Below are 20,424 nucleotides of genomic sequence, written 5' to 3' on the forward strand. Positions count from 1 at the left end.
GATTTCCTTAAGGGGAGGGGATTTCACCGTATTATTTGAAAAACCACCAAAATTGAAAATAACTGCTTTTTTCTACTGAAAGCAAGGATCAGCATTAAAAAATTAAAACAAGCCCCCGTTTGAATCCCTCGCTCTTTATGCTGTTAAATGAAAAAAAAAGTTTTTTAACTGAAAGTAAGGAGTGACACTAAAACTTAAAACGAACAGAAATTACTCCGTATGTTAAAGGGGGTTTCCCTCCTCAACGGCCCGCTCTTTACGCTTTACGTTTTAAGTTTTAAAGTCGCTCCTTACTTTCAGTTAAAAAACTTGTTTTTTTTTCATTTAATTTCTGAACGTTTTTGAATTTATACATTTTTTATTGTGGCTGTCCGCACATGAATAATTAAAGCAAAATTTGCATATTAATGTTTTTTTGGCTAAATGGCTTTCTCTTAGTTTTGGTCGGAAGATTTTGAGAAAAAAGGGTGGGGGAGGAGGCCTAGTTGCCCTCCGATCTTTTGGTTGCTTAAAAAGGCAACTAGAACTTTTAATTTTTTACGAATGTTTTTATTAGTAAAAGATATACATAACTTATAAATTAGCTTTCGTAACGATAATACTAATAACTATATTAAACGATATATTAATAACTTACGTAACAAACTTCTATATTTGCATATTTTTATTACGTATATGAGGGTGTTTTCCCCCTCGTTAATACCTCGCTCTTTAGATTAAAGCTTAAATTGTGTCTCAATTCTTTAAGAATGACCCCTGAATCACAAAGACCGTAGAACTAATAGTTGAAATTACTAAAAATATTTTAGTGTAAAGAGCGAGGTATTTAGGAGGAGATGAACCGCACATATGCGTAATAATTTCTGTCTGTTTTAAGTTTTAATACTGCTCCTTACTTTCGGCTGATGAACTTTTCCATATTTATTTTTCATTTTTGTTTTGTTTTGAATAGTGATCGAATATCCTGCGCCCCCTTCATAGAAGTTATCTTCTCCCATGAAAAATTCCTCCATGGGAAGATCCTCCCAAGTAACCCCTCCTCTCAACCCTCCTTTCCAATCAAAAAATTCCCCTGAAAACGTCTGTACACTTCCCAATAACCATTACTATACGTAAACACTGGTCAAATTTTGTGACTTGTAGCCCCTCCTCCTTGGATTGTGATGGAGTAAGTCGTCCCCAAAGACATTGTTACTAAGTTATTTGACTATGCTGAACAAAATTGCTATCTCAAAATTTTGATCACTTAACTTTGGGAAGAAAAATGAGCGTGGGAGTGGGCCTAGGTGCCCTCCAATTTTTTCGGTCGCTTAAAAAGGGTACTAGAACTTCTAATTTCCGTTATAATGAGCCCTCTTGCAACATTTTAGCGCCACTGGGTCGTTATTATCACCCCTGGAAAAACAAACAAACAAGTAAACACGCACCCGTGATCGGTCTTATGGCAAAAAAACACGAAATTCCACATTTTTGTAGATGGGAGCTTGAAACTTCTACAATAGGGTTCTCTGTTACGCTGAATGTGATGGTGTGATTTTCGTTATGATTCTATGACTCGTAGGGGGTATTTCCCCCTATTTTGCAAAATAAGGCAAATTTTCTCAGGCTCGTAACTTTGATGGGTAAGACTAAATTTGATTAAACTTATATATTTAAAATCATCATACAAATCCAATTCTTTTGATGTATCTATTAGTATCAAAACGCCGTTCTTTAGAATTTCGTTTACTATTGAGCCGAGTCGCTCCTTACTACAGTTCGTTACCGCGAACTGTTTGAAAGTTTGGACTTCTTGTCTCAATTTTTCTATAGAACTACTTAAAACTCGCTTAAAAAGGGTACTAGAACTTTCAATTTTCGTTATAGTGAGCCCTCTTGCAACATTCTAGCACCGCTGGGTCGATATTATCACCCCTGGAAAAAACAAAAAAACAAGTAAACACGCACCTGTGATCGGTCTTATGGCAAAAAACACGGAATTCTACATTTCTGTAGATGGGAGCTTGAAACTTCTACAATAGGGTTCTCTGATACGCTGAATGTGATGGTGTGATTTTGATGGTGATTTTGATGTGATTTTGAAAGTTTTGACTTCTTGTCTCAATTTTTCTTTAGAACTACTTAAAACTCGCTTAAAACGGGTACTAGAACTTTTAATTTCTGTTATAGTGAGCCTTCTTGCTCTTGAAACTCTTGAAACGACTCTGGACTTCGACTTTGGACTTCTTGTCTCAATTTTTCTTTAGAACTACTCTTGAAACGACTCTGGACTTTACGTGAGAGACAACAAAAGGTCAGCTTCGAACAATTTCGCTTCGATTTTTCAGCAAATTTATGGTAAGAATGCAGTGAGAATGAGGGAAGGCCAGGAAGTCATAGGCTAAGGTCCTACTCTATACCTGAACTTGGAATATGAGTTTTCCTCCTTGTACGAGGAATCTGATAAGGGAAAATATTCGAAGGTATCAATGGAAAACTAGAGAGCAAACCAGTTTTTATACCAATAGATATATCAGAAGAATTGGGGTTTTGCTCGTTTCATATATATATTAATCTTACAAATCAAAGGTAAAGAGCCTGAGAAAATTTGTCTGATTTTAGAAAAGTCCCTGGGGATTACTATAAATTTGCTTCTACCACCACCTTCTCCTTGTCTCTTTCTTCGAACTAAATCCATCAAACAGTTCGTGGTAAAGAACTGTAAGTAAGGAGCGAACCAGCTCAATAGTAATTGAAACTCTAAAAAGACGGAATTTTGATACCAATAGATATATCAGAAGAATTGGGGTTTTGCTGGTTTCATATATATATATATATATATATTAATCTTACTCATCAAATGTAACGAGCCTGAGAAAATTTGCCTGATTTTTGAAAAATCCCTGGGGATTACTATAAATTTTCTTCTACCACCACCTTCTCCTTGTCTCTTTCTTCGAACTAAATATGTATCAAACAGTTCGTGGTAAAGAACTGTAAGTAAGGAGCGAACCAGCTCAATAGTAACTGAAACTCTAAAAAAACGGAATTTTGATACCAATAGATATATCAGAAGAATTGGGGTTTCGCTGGTTTCATATATATATTAATCTTACTCATCAAATGTAACAAGCCTGAGAAAATTTGCCTGATTTTAGAAAAGTCCCTGGGGATTACTATAAATTTGCTTCTACCACCGCCTTCTCCTTGTCTCTTTCTTCGAACTAAATATGTATCAAATAGTTCGTGGTAAAGAACTATAAGTAAGGAGCGAACCAGCTCAATAGTAACTGAAACTCTAAAAAAACGGAATTTTGATACCAATAGATATATCAGAAGAATTGGGGTTTTGCTGGTTTCATATATATATATTAATCTTACTCATAAATTGTAACGAGCATGAGAAAATTTGCCTGATTTTAGAAAAGTCCCTGAGGATTACTATAAATTTGCTTCTACCACCACCTTCTCCTTGTCTCTTTCTTTGAACTAAATATGTATCAAACAGTTCGTGGTAAAGAACTATAAGTAAGGAACGAACCAGCTCAATAGTAACTGAAACTCTAAAAAAACGGAATTTTGATACCAATAGATATATCAGAAGAATTGGGGTTTTGCTGGTTTCATATATATATATTAATCTTACTCATCAAATGTAACGAGCATGAGAAAATTTGCCTGATTTTAGAAAAGTCCCTGAGGATTACTGTAAATTTGCTTCTACCACCACCTTCTCCTTGTCTCTTTCTTTGAACTAAATATGTATCAAACAGTTCGTGGTAAAGAACTGTAAGTAAGGAACGAACCAGCTCAATAGTAACTGAAACTCTAAAAAACGGAATTTTGATACCAATAGATTCATCAGACGAATTGGGGTTTTGCTGGTTTCATATATATATTAATCTTACTCATCAAAGGTAACGAGCCTGAGAAAATTTGCCTGATTTTAGAAAAGTCCCTGGGGATTACTATAAATTTGCTTCTACCACCACCTTCTCCTTGTCTCTTTCTTTGAACTAAATATGTATCAAACAGTTCGTGGTAAAGAAGTGTAAGTAAGGAGCGAACCAGCTCAATAGTAACTGAAACTCTAAAAAAACGGAATTTTGATACCAATAGATTTATCAGAAGAATTGGGGTTTTGCTGGTTTCATATATATATTAATCTTACTCATCAGAGGTAACGAACCTGAGAAAATTTGCCTGATTTTAGAAAAGTCCCTGGGGATTACTATAAATTTGCTTCTACCACCACCTTCTCCTTGTCTCTTTCTTCGAACTAAATATTTATAAAACAGTTCGTGGTAAAGAACTGTAAGTAAGGAGTGAACCAGCTCAATAGTAACTGAAACTCTGGAAAAAACGGAATTTTGATACCAATAGATATATCAGAAGAATTGAGGTTTTTTCCTGGTTTCATATATATATTGATCTTACTCATCAAAGGTAACGAGCCTGAGAAAATTTGCCTGATTTTAGAAAAAAGGGGGAAACACTCCATAAAAGTCATAATCTTAATGAAAATCACACCATCAGATTCAGCGTATCAGATAACCCTTCTGTAGAAGTTCCAAGTGCCTAACTGAAAAACTGTGAAATTTTGTATTTTCTGCCAGAAGAAACGTCACGGATGCGTGTTTATTTGTTGTTTTTTCCCCAGGGGTGATCGTATCGACCAAGTGGCCCTAGTATAGTGAGAAGGCTCATTCGAACGAGAATTAAAGGTTCTAGTGTCCATTTTAAGTTGCCAAAAAAATTGGAAGGCAACTAGGCCCTTTCCACGCCCCTTTTTCCCCAAAATCATCCGATCAACATTTTGAGATAGCTATTTTCTCCGTTATAGTTAAAAGGTCGAATAACTATGCCTTGGGGAATATCATGACCCTCCAACAACCACTGAGGATATGTCTAAGTTACAAAATTTGCCTTTTGTTTACGTATTGTATTTGTTGTTGGGAAGTATGCATAAAATTTCCGGGGGGGGGGTCTGCCTTTGAGATGTTCCTCGGGGATAATTTTCCATAGGGAGGGTAGTTTCCAGGGGTAAATTTTTCAGGGAAAATTTTGCAGTGGGGTAATTTCTCAGAACTCCTAACGAAATTCTTCTTATGTCTTGCTTTCTCTTTTGCATCTCAATTCTTCGCGTGGAGATATTAAGGGTAATTGTCCAGGGTAAATTTTCACCAGGATTGAATTGTTTAGAGAATAAAGCCTTGGGGAGGATGGATTTTTTCGTGAAGGAGTGGCAATATTTCCTGGCATTTAAAAAAAAAAAAATCAGAAATTAAATAAAAACATGTTTTTTCAACTGAAAGTAAGAACAACATTAAAACTTAAAACGAACAGAAATTATTACATATTTGAGGGGGTTACTCCTCCACAGCACCTCGCTCTTTAGGCTAAAGTTTGAATTCTGTCCCAGTCCTTTGAGAACGACTCTTGGAACACTATGCTCGTTTAATTAGAACAATAAGAAGCTGTTTTTTTGAAGTACTAAAAAACTTTAGCGTAAAGAGCGAGGTAGTGTGGAGGAGTAACCCCCTTATATACGTAATAATTTCTGTTCATTTTAAGTTTTAATGTTGCTCCTTATTTTCAAGTTGGAACAACTTTTTTTGTTTAATTATAGTAAGGCTCGGGCATTAGGTCCACGAAAGCGGGAATTTTTAAGACTGGTTTTCATTTTTTTAATATTATTCTTTTTGCATGTCTGTATTTGCTATCCTGCGTTGTTTTATTTCATTTGCATAAACTAAAACTGGGACTGGATTCTTCTTGAGAAGCGGGAAAAGGTTAGATTCGAGCTCGTTGCCAGAAACTGTTTGATAAAACGACACAAGATGACTTGATAAACGGGTCTTGGAAACTTCCCCTTTTGAGCAAGTAATATTTTACGATTTGTGAGCCTATTGCCCGATTCACACTATAGTAAAACCTGTTCACAAAAAAGCAAAGAACTAAAAAGGAACTATTATAATAATCTTTAAGATGTCGAAATTTTACGGCCTGAACCCTCTGCACCTACGCATTTGCCTGGGCTGCTATTTCAAAAATTTTATTTTAAAATTATTTGACCCCAATGTTGACATTGTTTTTGCAATAACTGTTGACCTCAATGGAGAAGGTTAATAAAATGCCACCTCGATCCGGCTTATTGTAGAAAATTTGGGAAACCACATGGGAATTCATTTTCAATAAAGTTAAGGATTATATGGCTGATTTGTATTCGCTAACCTTTTCCCTTTTTCAAATCAATTGTGTTTGACCTATGATGGTTTTTGGTTATTTCTGATAGATACTAATATGGCCAAGACTTTTGATGAGGAAAGTTTGAAATTTAAGTGATGTTATGGCAGATACTTCACCAAACAGTAAGTACTATTCTTACCGCTTTGTTTTGTTTATTATCAAATGTTTAACCTCATAAAGGTAGACGATTGGGAACATTTTTGTTATGGTATAAAGAAGGGCGTAACTGTAGTTACATTTGGTATTCAAGTTCGCTAATTACGTCTGCGTGTGGTGGCCCTGTTCGGTTTCTTTAATAAGTGAATAATTAGTATTCCTATTCGAAAAATCCCTCAGCCGTTGGTAGAGTGGGGATCCTAAGGGTTTTTAAGAAACAGAGGGAGGGGTGTAACAGCAGAAAAGGGTGACTTGGGCCACTACCTTATCACAAATCTAATTTGGGAGGGGGTGCCTGTGTACAGGTATGAGTAGAGTAACACAATATTAAAATTACTATTACCTATATGTGAGTAGATATGCCTCCTCACTCACTGATGCTTATGATGAAGTCTAACTTTTTATTTCTGTGCCTCAGAAATTATTAGTCTCTTACAAAAGTACAATCCGACAAAAAGTTTACCAATGTTTTGAGAATGAACGACTTTATTTGGTTGTGTTTGCTTTTAGTACAGAGTATATATTGCTTGACCTCGGGGAATGGGAATAAAAATGTGTTTTATTTTTTATTAACTCAAAACTGTTCAAAAATAAGCTTAGCAGCATACTTGAAATCTCCTTAAATCCCTCTTCGGAAGTACCCAGCAATCATCCCCAAAGGTTAAAAAAGGTGAAAAATTAGAAATTTTATTTCGTAGTTTTTGTGGACTGGACCTGCCTTATTCTATGAATACAAGCAAGTTGGGGTCAGAAATGAAGTGAAAACTCAAATCGTCCAACTAAATGCGCCATTGCTTTCTTCAAGGGGCAAATAATGACGGAGACCACACTGTCTTTCCATCATACAAATTTGTTTATTGGTGTAATTTTTGAGTTAGTTTGCTTTCCTATTATTTATTTTATATTGTGTTTTTACTGATGAAGGATGTTGAATAGCCGAAATATTCGAATAGACTTTGAAACTTTGTTATTCACTGTCTTCACAAATTCCTCATTATTTTCTCTTTCTCTTATGAAGGGGGGAAAGTGTGTAAAAAGTAGGCTTCTCCTTTCCCGGTACTCTTGGGAGGAAAAGGGTAAATTCCGACTAAAAGGAAAATATTTCGAATAGACTTTGAGGCTTCGTTATTCACTATCTTGAGAAATTCCTCATTATTTTCCTTTTTCTGTATCAAGGGGCAAAAGAGTGTAAAAAGTAAGTTTCACCTTTCCCCCTACTCTTGGGGGTAAAAGGGTAAATTTCGACTAAAAGGAAAATATTCGAATAGACTTTGAGACTTCGTTATTCACTATTTTGAGAAATTCCTGATTATTTTCTTTTTTCTGTATCAAGGGGCAAAAGGGTGTAAAAAGTAAGCTTCGCCTTTCCCCCTACTCTTGGGAGTAAAAGGGTAAATTCCGACTAAAAGGAAAATATTTCGAATAGACTTTGAGACTTCGTTATTCACTGTCTTCACAAATTCTTCATTATTTTCTCTTTCTTTTATAAAGGGGGAAAAGTTGGAAAAAATAAGCTTCTCCTTTCCCGGTACTCTTGGGAGTAAAAGGGTAAATTCCGACTAAAAGGAAAATATTTCGAATAGACTTTGAGACTTCGTTATTCACTATCTTGAGAAATTCCTGATTAGTTTTTTTTTTCTGTATCAAGGGGCAAAAGGTGTAAAAAGTAAGCTTCGCCTTTCCCCCTACTCTTGGGGGTAAAAGGGGTAAACACCGATAAGGTTGAATCTGGAAAGGTAAAAAATGACGTCAGAAATTTAGGATTTTTGTGATTTGTTCCCCGCTTTCAGGTAAAAGTGTTGCATGTCGCAATATTCTTGTATTCATTTCTTTTCGGCTTGCCTTGTTGTAATGGAAAGAAGTCCATCCTTTCGGGTGAAGTCCGCCCTGTCGGATTCAAGCCCTTCAAATCATAAATATCCTTTTCTATGAAGATAAAGCCAGGCTCTCTTCTCTTTTGTCCCATTAATGCACTGATATCGTACAACATAGGTTCTGGTAAAGCATCAACCGTAATAGGAAGATACATATTCCGCGGTAGAGACAAGCGCCATTCCCAGTCTTCAGGTTGAAGTTGGCGGACAAATCTCGCCACTGTATGAAATTAAGTCAAATCGATGGAAATTGACCTTTCCAGTACATAATATTTAGTAATGTCACTTTTTCTTAGGAAAGCATTTGCTGCTATTATGCGCATTGTGAATGTGCACACTTATAATAATAATAATAATAATAATTTATTACAAACCCGCTTATAAAAAAGAAGCATGAAAAAGCGGAGCAAAACAAAAGAAAAGAGAAATTAAAGACGAAAACAAATCAACCGAACATAATAATCACTAAATACAAACAAATCACACTTCAACTATCAAGCAAAAAAGTCGCTGGGAAATCAAATAATAGTGCCCTGTGTTTCACGAGAGCTTGTTTTTCAAAATTCGGCATGAACTCAACAGGATCAGGTATATGATACTTTTCTAGCAGACCAGTGTTACGGAGGTAAAGTGGCAGACCAAGCAGAAACTTTAAATATTTGCAAAAGCCTGAACGGATTCGCAACATATCCGAATTCGATAGCCAATGCCAAACGGGTGAGATGTAGTGAGCAAAGGGAAGAGCGACGGCACGATACAACCTAGCAAGAATATGCTTATTAAATTTAAACTTCAGAGCTGCAAGTTTAGCATACCCAGACCGAAAACCCGACAGAACCTGGTCAACAAAAAGAGCACGCGAGCTTCTGAGGTCGCTTCCATATGTGATACCTAGGTACTTCAACTTGCGGCTTGGAAGTACTACTTGCCCTGCAACGGTAACACGGGTAGCCTCGCGACGGGCAACTTCAGACGGCGCACGCGGGGGTTCAAATACAAGAAATTCTGTTTTAGCAGGGTTAATAACCAGACCAATATTAGTATAACCTCGACTTAGGAGATCGATATTAGCTTGAAGGTTACAAAGCGATGTGCTCACCAGTAATATGTCGTCGGCGTAGCACAGTAGGCTCACATCCATACATTCAGTGTTAAAACCACCGTTAATCTTTTTTGTTACCGACGAGGTTAGTGAATTGAAGAGTACAGGGCTTAAAACCGACCCTTGACGCAGTCCCCGGTGAAGCTTAATCGGTTTCGACAGGAATTCACTACTCAACTTAACACGGATAAGGCTACTCGAATACCAGTGCCATAGGACGGCCGCTACATGTGGGTTCACACCTTGGTGCAGCAGGTTCAAAATTAACTTTGAATGAATTACCGAATCGAACGCCGCGGACACATCTACTGCACAAATTAAAAGAGTCCGTGATTGATTCTGAGCTTTCGATACTATACGCGTAAGGAGGCGATGTGCAAATGCACAACCGAGGTGGCGACGGAACCCGAATTGTCGATTGTCAATTTTACACTTGCGTAACAGCTCAGGTAACAGAAGTCTCTCTAACACTTTGCTTAATGTACTAGAAACTGTTATAGGCCTATAGCTAGAGCAGAGGTTACGATTTTTTCCCTTCTTCAAGACATTAGACACAATACCTAGGGCAAACGACTTAGGGACTGCACCAGAATCAAGGCACATTTGATATAGCAGCGTCAAGTGCTCAATGAGCAGAGGTGAGCTACAGCGGAGGTGTTCAGTCACAATTCCGTCGTGCCCGGGAGCCTTGCCCTTTCTCAGCTGCTTAATAACCTGGAGCACTTCGCCTATTGAGACGGTAAAATAGTTCCGTTGGCTCAAGAGGGACGCAAAAGCTCGTGAGAGCTCGCTATCACTTTCGGTTGTTAGTTGGGCATGTTTGATCCCAAAAACTTCACTATAGTGTTTTACCCACTGCTCCTCAGGTATGTTACTAGCAGGGTTTGTCACTGGTTTAGACTGTCTAAAAGACTTCCACATAGATACAGGATTATTTGCTGCTTCTTGGGAAGCAAGTTCGGCTTCGGCAGCTTTAAGATCACTTACAGACTTATTATAGGTTTTTTTCGTGTTGCGGAACTGCTCAAACACTACACCTGACCTAGGCCTCTCGCAATCGCGCCATAATCTCAGCCAAAACTTAGCACGAGCTTTGGCTTGCCTTACTTTAGGAGAGCGACTCCAGCCAGGCTTGCTGATTCCAGGTTTAAAACGGCGAGTGGGTACAGAAGCCTGCTCAGCCGTTTTCATTGCATGTATAATCTCAGTACAATAAATGTCTAGTGCTACCAAATCACTCGAGCCATGCATCAAGAGCTGAAAGGGAACTTTTATCTTTCCGAGAATCTCATCACATGTCTGTTTATACTGGTCGGCGTTTATTTTATTCCACTCAGTCTTGGTAGCATAAATTTGGGGCTTATTCGGCCTACACGGGAAGAAGTTAGCCTTAAAGCACAAGCCAAGGTGATCACTTACTGTGTGCTCAGAGTCCACGGTGACTGGAGCACCTAGAGAGAAGTTACATAGCACATGGTCAATGTTTGTCGTTGAACCGGAATTATGGATGTACGTATATGCGTCAGTCTTTTCACAGAGATCATACCCAGCTGGGATTACTGAGAAGAAGATTTCGGGGAGCTTATTTGATGGGTTCGTTAAGTCGCACTGAAAGTCACCGCAGACTAGCACTCTTCGATTGCCCAGCCTAATAAGTAAGCGCGAGAGGCGGCCACAAGCTTCCGAGAACCGTTTTTCGGAAGAGAGGGTGTTTAGGTTTGTTGGTAGATAAACCGTGATCAGAACAAAACCCCCGGGGCCAGGAAAATCTACAGCGAGGAAGAACTCACACGATTCCAGCTTTTGACATTCAAGCGAACTGTCCGTTATGATAGCAGTGCCCCCACTAGGTCGACCGCGGACTGAGGACCTTTTTGCTTCATGCATGAACACAGTTTTTTGATTCAACTGTTCGAAAAGACCAAAATTTTCGGAGGTGAGTAAATGTTCTTGTAAGCACACAACATTAAATTGACGGCATAGTTCTTTAACGTAGTCAAGTTTGACTGAATTGTGCCCATAGATATTTCGGCAAATGATGGAGAGAGAAGTCATTTCGTTGTAGTAGGCTTTTTCATAGCATTTCTAACTAGTGGGCATCTCATGCTGTATGAGGGGTGGGTGTTGTGGCCTTCTGGGCATAGAGCACATTTAACTGTGGTGGACGTGCATGGGGACGTCCGTGATGCGACGTGGGCACCGGCGCACTTAGAGCACTTCGGAGCGTAGCTGCAGGCACTAGAGAGGTGCTCGAAAGATTGACAGTTAAAACATCTCTTGGGGAGCTCTTTATAGGCCTCAACCCGGAAGTGGGTGTAGTCTACAAATATTCCGCGTTTAATTGTCTGATCTCGCGCGAACGAGTCTTTAAATACAAGTTTCACTGTGCCAGAGGTGCCGAACCGGTGGACTTCCGTAACTTCGGAGTTCGCAGCAATAATTTCTTCCTCTGTGGTTGCCGGAGGAACGAATCTTGCCACCGCTAAAAACTTTGGTTTCCGGTAAGAAACCTTGACATCACGGACCTTTTCTTTCAACATGTCTGCGAGGATTTGAGCTGAATCCGCCGTATCGAGAAAGGCAACTAACCCACCTTTTCGTTGAGTGATCCGGCGAATATGTCCTTTTCCACCGTTCTTTTCGATAAATTCCTTCTGTTTGGCACATGATTCAAGGCTTTCCGCCGGCACATTCGCTATCACTACAGGATTCTCAAGTCTTTCTGGTTTCGGTAGCGGGGGCCAGACAGTAGGGCCTGACGGAAGGTAGATCTTACACTGATCGATTAGTCCCTCTATTTTCTCTGTGCACTCGTTAACTCTAATTGAAAGAGAAGTCAGCACATCTTGCGGTATTCTAGGCACTTCGCCAATTTTCCAGATAGTAAATCTATAGGTGAAATTGGCTGAGTTTTCTGCATTCTTGATAGCATCGTATAAATCACCCATGAAAACATCACTCTGCAAACCAGCTCGGCGGTCCTTCATTACATATTCATCTCCAAGTTGCCGCAAGATATCGTTCAGTTTGCAATGCGCAGCGTACAGAATGTCTTTTCCGTAAAATTTACTTCCCGTAGCAACCACCGCGTCACGGGAAATATCGGCATATCGCAAACTTGTCTGAGCGAAATTCAGGACAGGCGCGTATATATATTCGTAAATAGTCTCTTGTGTCATACCAACGAACTTCACTGCTCGAGAGCTGAAAGTAGTCCAGAATCTTGAACGTTTTATTTTCTTTCGCACACAATACACCTTCACGCGTCGAGCGCTGAATGAACGCCTACTGAAATCACCCAGGAACAAGGGAAGCGTAAGTACCCCCCTCACCTTTTCCCCGCAATTTTCGGGTAACTGAATACCAGCGGGTACAGTACGGCGCTTGCGGGGGGTTCCTTCCCCTCTTCTGCTTGCTCCCAGTAGAAATCAGCACCTTAATGATATGGGAAAAATTATCTTTATAGATGGCGCCCCGATCAACTTAAGAAAAAAGATGGCGCTGGTGAGGATGTCCGAAAAGAAAGACCTATTCTAGGGATTGGAGAATATCACTCAATTTAACTTAACTGTAAAATTGTCTATTAAAGGGTACAAATCAATATGAAAACAACCTCAAAGTAGTGCAATAACTTTATCCCATTAACAGCAAACAAGCAAACTCAGGCACATACACTCTGGAAATAATACAGATGGCGCTGACAAGATCCGAGATAAGATAAGCCGTTCAGGGTTTGTTCGTTGGCTTTTACTTGGTAGGTACAATACGAAGGTTTTTTTTCTGCTTCAAAAATCTGCTTGTGGCTCAATATAAAGATTGTATTTGTTCTCTTTTCTACAAAGCATTATTGTATTCTTTAGAGATGCAAAATTATAACAGTTCAAAATAGGGATGAAACCTTTTATTTGACAGTGAACAGATATAAAAATTTTGTAACTGGATATTTCGAACACATATACAGTGTTCATCTTCAGTCGTAAAAATAAAAGTGAGTTTTACTGCTGATGATGAACACTGTATATGTGTTCGAAATATCCAGTTACAAATTTTTTTATCTGTTAAACTGTCAATTAAAAGGTTTCATCCCTATATTTAACTGTTATACTTTCGTCATGGAAAGGTAGTGTGGTCTTCGAAGTTATCTATTTAGAGATGCAGCTTTTGTCGCCAAAGAAACCACTCTCAACGTCGTTGTGTTCTGTGGACATGCTATTGCTGTGGCGTGACTCTGTAAGCTCAGCGAGAGTCGACCCAGCTCTAAATGGGTACCTGGAGAAATCTGGGGAAGGTAAGCAGGAAGTGTGTGTGAAATACAGGATGGTTGGCCCCCAACCCCCCATTGCACTTCCTGGCTGAACGGCCATGAAGCAGAAATCAGCACCGCCGGTTTGGACCATAAGGGTCTAGTACCGTCTTACCTACCTACTTTACTTTATGTTATTGCAGCCAGAAATTACATGATGTAACGTAAATTTTTGGTTATTTGCTGTCCCAGCTAGGTTTTTGATGATAAACTCGAGATTTGTTCCCATCTGTATCCGTCTTTCTGTTAATGTAGACATGGGCTTGAAACGTCAACCGTAGTTTTCAGATATGTTGAAGTGTGTAATCTTCTTCGAGCTTGTCCGTGTTTGCTTCCATTTTTTTTTTAAATTAGAGGACCCGTGACTAATCGCCAATGTTACTCTTTGCCTGCCTGTTTTTTCAGCTATTCAATTCTTGAAGGTAAGCTAGATGCATTTGCCAAACTGTCTTTTGGCCTGCAAAAGTATCACGCAGAATTGGTATATAGCCTAGTGTTCCCACTTTAATGGTTGGATACTATAAATCCTAATAGAAAATCAGGTCTACAACCCTAGGATAGTTTACAACAACCCCCATCAGGTTTTTGTTTTGTTTTTATCTAATGTCTTTTCCTCTACTCAGAGAATATTTTAATAGATTAAAAAAAAACTTAATAACGTTGAGTTTGATTTTTTTAAGAAGTGTTTAATAAAAAGACCGGTGTCACTTTACCAGATCTCAAAACTGTTTTTAAAAGCTGGAAGGCAGTTTAAAGTGGCAGCTATACCAAGAATTTACGGGTTTACAGTTGTAAAGCTTTTCTACGAGCAAAACTGTTACCTCTTATCGGCACGTAGGCAGAGTGACCTTGGGGCTTGAGCCACCCCCATCCGTAATCTTCGAATTTGTCTGACCTTTCCATGTTCTCCTGTACTTTCGTTTTATGCATGTTTACTGATCTGTCTCTCCCTCCCTCTGAAAGGTTTCTCCCCTCCAAGATAATTTCTTTGTATGTGCTTTGTATACTGTCTCTTTCTATTGTTGGTCAGCTCCAACTCTATCTATCCATCTGCCCCAAGTGTCTAATATGAGTAACTATAAAAAAGCTGTTTTTTTTTTATGGCTCTCTTTTCAAAAAAAAAAAAACTTTCGGAACATGCACATAATTAGATTTGTTCTATTTATCTTCATGTGTTTCTAAGCTTCTAAGACTGACGTTTTGCTCAGGGACTATTACGTTCGGAACTATTCCGAACGTAGGGACTAGAGACTATTCTGTTCAGTCAGATGACAAATGATCAAATGGGTAAATTCAGCAATATACATTTCTTTGTCAATTTTTCACACTGATTTGATTACTGGTTATAAATCTTCTTTTTTTATGCTCTGTAAAATTCAACTTTATTGTGTCCCATCGGGCCTATATGGTTCATTTAGGCTGAGCCTTAACCATCCTTGTTGCTAAATATTTAAAAGGCCTAGAAAAGATTTTAACCTTATAAGATCAATTTTCTAGCAGTTCGTGATAAAGAACTGTAAGTAAGGAGCGGCTCGGCCCAATAGTAACCGAAACCCTGAAAAAAAGGAGTTTGATGAAGTTTGTATAAAAAGAAGTAGATTTTTTACGCAGATTCCTACTACATGCACATATATATATATTTAGTGTTACTAAGCAAAAGCTACAAGCCTGAGCAAATTTGCCTTATTTTCCAAAAAAAAGGAAAAACATCCCCAAAAGCTCCAGTCATCTTGATGAAAGTTGCACTGTCAGATTCACCATATCAGAGAACTCTACTGTAGACGATTCAAGCTAGGGACGGGAAATTTCCCGGGATAATTTAAGAAACGATTAGATATTAAATATGAAAAAGGTTTTTTTCAACCTATATAAGGATCAAAAATGAACAGAAATTATTCTGTAATTGAGGGGCTGCTCCCTCCTCGATCTCTCGCTCTTTACGCTAAATTTCATTTTTTTCGTTGCAATTCTTTAAGAAGGACTCAAACACCAAGGTCAGTTCTTTTAGAAGAATTTTTAAGACTATAGTATAAAGAGCGATTGAAGAGGAGGCAGTCTCCCTCATATACGGATTGAACTCTCTTCGTCTTAAATTTTATTGATGATCCATGCTTTCAGTTGAAAAAAAACTTGTTTTTTTTAAGTTAGTTACGCTAAGAATTGACTTCAACGATATTTTTCCAAGCCGATGGGCTACCAAATTTCAAAATTATGTACACCATGTGATACATGCCTGGAAAAATACCAGATGTGGCGTAAACATACCAGATGGGGCATGTATTTGATGCATGCCCGGAAACATACCAGATGTGGCGTTAATCATACATCGTGTGGTACGGAGATGCAGGATGTGGTGAGTGTGCCATGCGTAGTGGAATAAATGGTGCTCCAAGATGTACATCGTGTGATGGAGGGTTTGCATCCATCGATTCAAGCCACATTCAAGTGTGCAGATAATAAGTTCTTTAGCTTGTAAATTTTTTTGTTAAAAGTGGAAAAAAAATTCTGTAATTGATTCGTAAAAGTGGAAGTAATTTGAACAACTGATTCAAAAGGGAACGAACCAAAGTTTCGTTGAAAATTGTTAGTACTTGAAATTTGGAATGTGTGAAACTGGAAATGGGAGGGCTTGAAATATGATCCTTGAATTTTCATTGTTTAAGTTCATGTAATGATCGTGGGGTGTGAGACCTAGACAAAACTTACTTTTAAGCTGTTTCAATGTGCTAATGTCTGTCTGGCCACCAACAAATTCTTGAAACAATGGATACCAAATTGAAATTATATATACTTAACAATGTTTATACTATTACTTTTTACAGCAATTCCACCGCAACTGTCCATTGTATTTTTGGAATACGTGCTAATGTTAATAGCCACGAAAAGTTTCATTGATGTCAAACTGGGCTTAATTTGTCTCATAAACGTTGTTGCGGTTTTATTTTACACATAATTCCCAGTTTTATTAAATGACCTGTATGGGAAGGAAACCAAACTTTTCTTTAATCAAAACAGCTGTTACTACGTCTGGATTAATTGATTATGAACTAACGGCCATATTATAAGCTCATTAAGCGAATTTAACGAATATGTGAGAAAACCACTGATCTTTAAAAAATGCAATATTACTATAGTATAGCCAGATGTTAATTTACTATTTTTGTGCAGTATGGCACTTGAAAAGAACATGAGAGGGAGGCAGGCATATCTGCAAAGGTGATTTAGGCTACCTACCCCCCCCCCCTCGAAAACCTTACAGGACACTTTTATGAAAGTATCCTGAAAATTATCCAAAGATTAAGACTGTAAACGTATTTGTTTTGAAGTTTACCCCCAACCCCCACCCCTCAATCGGAGAATCCAAGATAAATAAACCAATCAGAGATTAACTAGTAAGATAGGAAAGGTCTGTTCAGATCAGTTACCTACGCAGGAATTGCGTTAGGTCTATGTATATATACGCAGGTATATACGCGGGCAATACCGTATCCAGTGGGGGACGGAGCCTGAACCCCCCCCCCCAAAAAAAAAAAAAACAACAACAAAAAACAAAGTCTGAAACCCCCAGATAAAAACGTAACAGAAATGTTTATATAAAGACACTTATGTGAGTGTTTCAGTTTTTTTTTTGTACTCCCACTTGAAAAGTATACCTCCCATACTGAACAAAAGTCCTGGATTTGCGCTTGTACACAGGATGAGTCCCTTTGATCTGCTGCCTCTACCTCCTTCGCAATTCGACTTATCCAGATTTTTACAAATTTTCGAATGTGCTGTGTATAATATGCATGTTTTTGTTTATTTACTGTTTTGGGAGGATAGTGGGTATTAAAGAACTTTTGGGACTTGTGCCTCTTGCCCTCCCCTATTCCAAGTTTCGAAATTTTACTAATTCTTCCATATGCTATTTTTAGGGGTTTTGACGAGCTCTCGGCTCTAAATATTTGTGACACTCGGAAGTAATTTCCTGGTTGTGTGCTGTAACTGCATTTGTACGTAATCTCTCAAGTTTCGGAAATGGGTTGTGTCCCCCCGCCTGTTAATGCTATCCTTTAAGCTCTTGAAATTATTCAATCTACGTGGAAGACTACTCTACCTTTAGATCAGTCTCTTTTTCGGTCCCAAGATTCCAATTTCCTGTGCTCCTTCCAATATTTTCAATTAGATAGCCTTCTAACGTAATTTTATAAGCTTTGAAACTTGTATGCTAATTATAATAATTATATTATCTCCTACAGTCTAATTGTATCAAATTTACAAATAAATAAAGCCTATGCATAATTAAGAACATCCCACGGTGTCCGTGTATTTTTTTCACCGTCCATGCCTTAAAAGAAAAGAAATCTCATAAAAACATGCAAGTATTTGAAGGAAAAAATAAAACTGGTTTTAAATTAGCTTAGACTAACGATAAAATCTTAGATAAAATATAATGGTGATCACTTTGTTGAAACAAAGGAAGAAAGAATCTCCTTAATGACCTGAAAATTTGGATAAAGAAAACTGCTGACCATTATCCCCAATAACTTAGATCTTATGATATTCCATATTTTCTTACAATTTCCAATTCTTTTATATCATCTATTTATTGTCCCTCCCCGCCCCATTAAATTCCCGCGCACATTGCTGCCTCAAAATACCACACCCTGCTTCTTTTACATTTCAAGATGCACTTTCAAAGAATACAACGATAATAACTTTTTATACAAGTAATACACGTAAGCAATTTCTTTTCTGAGGGGGATAAACATGCAAGCTTTGTTTGGTAAATTGAACTAGAAGTGCCGATTAGCTTAGAAAAATTTATAATTTGGGAAGCGGACCCCGAGACCCTCCACCTTCCCTCTGTGGAAGTCTTTGATGCGACCCATAACCAGTCAAAATCTAGACATTTTTTTCTTTTTATTTTAACGATGAACGATTATATATATATCTATATATATAAAAATAAGTTGTCTGTCTGTCTGTGGATGTGTGGATGGATGTGTCAGGTGACGTCACCTGAAAAAACTGGATTAGGTGACGTCAAAACTGAAAAAACTAAAAAAAGGCAAAAACTACAAAAAAAACTAAAAACTAATAAAAAAAATAAAAAAGCTAAAAAACTAAAAAAACTATAAAGGTAAAAACCAATAAAAAACTAAAAAAAAAACTGAAAAAACTAAAAAAAGGCAAAAACTACAAAAAAAAACTAAAAACTAATAAAAAAAGTAAAAAAGCTAAAAAACTAAAAAAACTAAAAAAACTAAAAAAAGGTAAAAAACTAAAAAAAATAAAAAATAAAAAAAAACTAAAAAAAAGGAAAAAACTGAAAAATAAGCTAAAATAAAGGTAAAAACCAATAAAAAACTAAAAAGAAAAAAAGGAAAAAACTAATAAATGACGACACTCAAAGAGAAAGCGACCAGGACAAAAGGAATGTTCGATTAGCAATCAACAAAGCACCGGGACACAGGGAGTATAAATGACGACCAGGACATAAGTAAAAAAAAAAAACTATCTATATATATAAAAATAAGTTGTCAAACTAAAAAAAGGCAAAAACTACAAAAAAAACTAAAAACTAATAAAAAAGCTAAAAAACTAAAAAAAACTAAAAAAAAGGCAAAAACTACAAAAAAAACTAAAAACTAATAAAAAAAATAAAAAAGCTAAAAAACTAAAAAAACTAAAAAAACTAAAAAAAGGTAAAAAACTAAAAAAACTAAAAACTAAAAAAAAATAAAAAAAAGGAAAAAACTGAAAAATAAGCTAAAATAAAGGTAAAAACCAATAAAAAACTAAAAAAAAACTGAAAAAACTAAAAAAAGGCAAAAACTACAAAAAAACTAAAAACTAATAAAAAAAGGAAAAAATTGAAAAATAAGCTAACATAAAGGTAAAAACCAATAAAAAACTAAAAAGAAAAAAAGGAAAAAACTAAAAAAAATTTTCATCTAAAAAACTAAAAAAAACTAAAAAAGGTAAAAACTAAAAGAACTAAAAAAGAAAAAAATAAATGACGACACTCAAAGAGAAAGCGACCAGGACAAAAGGAATGTTCGATTAGCAATCAACAAAGCACCGGGACATAGGGAGTATAAATGACGACCAGGACATAAGTAAAAAAAAAATTAACAAAACTAAAAAGAAGGTAAAAACTACAAAAAAACTAAAAAGAAAAAAAAACTAAAAACTAATAAAAAAACTAAAAAATCTAAAAATCTAAATAAACTAAAAAAGAGAAAAAAAAAGGAAAAAAATAAAGGAGAAAAACAAAACTAAAAAACGAATGTATATACAGACCGGTACACCGGGATACAAATGACGACCGGGACAGAGGGAATATAAATGACGACCGGGACACAGGGACACAACTACAACGGGGACACCGGGGGAAACAGGGGGATATAAATGACGACCGGGACAAAAAAACTAAAAAGAAAAAAAAACTAAAAACTAATAAAAAAACTAAAAAATCTAAAAATCTAAATGAGCTAAAAAAGAAAAAAAAAGGAAAAAAATAAAGGAGAAAAACAAAACTAAAAAACGAATGTATATACAGACCGGGACACCGGGATACAAATGACGACCGGGACACAGGGAATATAAATGACGACCGGGACACAGGGACACAACTACAACGGGGACACCGGAGGAAACAGGGGGATGTAAATGACGACCGGGACACCGGGACAGGGAATGGTCGATTAGCAATCACCATCAACAAAGCTCAAGGGCAATCATTAGAATCATGAGGTATAGATCTGAATACAGATTGT

The 20,424-nt window shown here is 37.1% G+C and overlaps 1 protein-coding gene across 8 annotated transcripts in view; it reads left to right on the forward strand.

Moving 5' to 3' along the window:
- LOC136043738 (orphan steroid hormone receptor 2-like) overlaps positions 1-20,424 on the forward strand; it is a 302,790-nt gene that overhangs the window by 111,307 nt on the left and 171,059 nt on the right. Inside the window, exon 1 of one of the 8 annotated variants that reach the window (XM_065728653.1) lies at positions 6,205-6,350. The exons of the other annotated variants lie outside the window; for them this stretch is intronic. The gene's annotated coding sequence lies outside the window, so the exon portion shown is untranslated. Of the gene's footprint in view, positions 1-6,204; positions 6,351-20,424 lie in introns of those variants that run through there. 8 annotated transcript variants of the gene reach the window in all.

This window comes from Artemia franciscana, unplaced genomic scaffold (genome assembly GCF_032884065.1).
Source record: "Artemia franciscana unplaced genomic scaffold, ASM3288406v1 Scaffold_898, whole genome shotgun sequence".
In the NCBI taxonomy this organism is placed as follows: Eukaryota; Metazoa; Arthropoda; class Branchiopoda; order Anostraca; family Artemiidae; genus Artemia; species Artemia franciscana.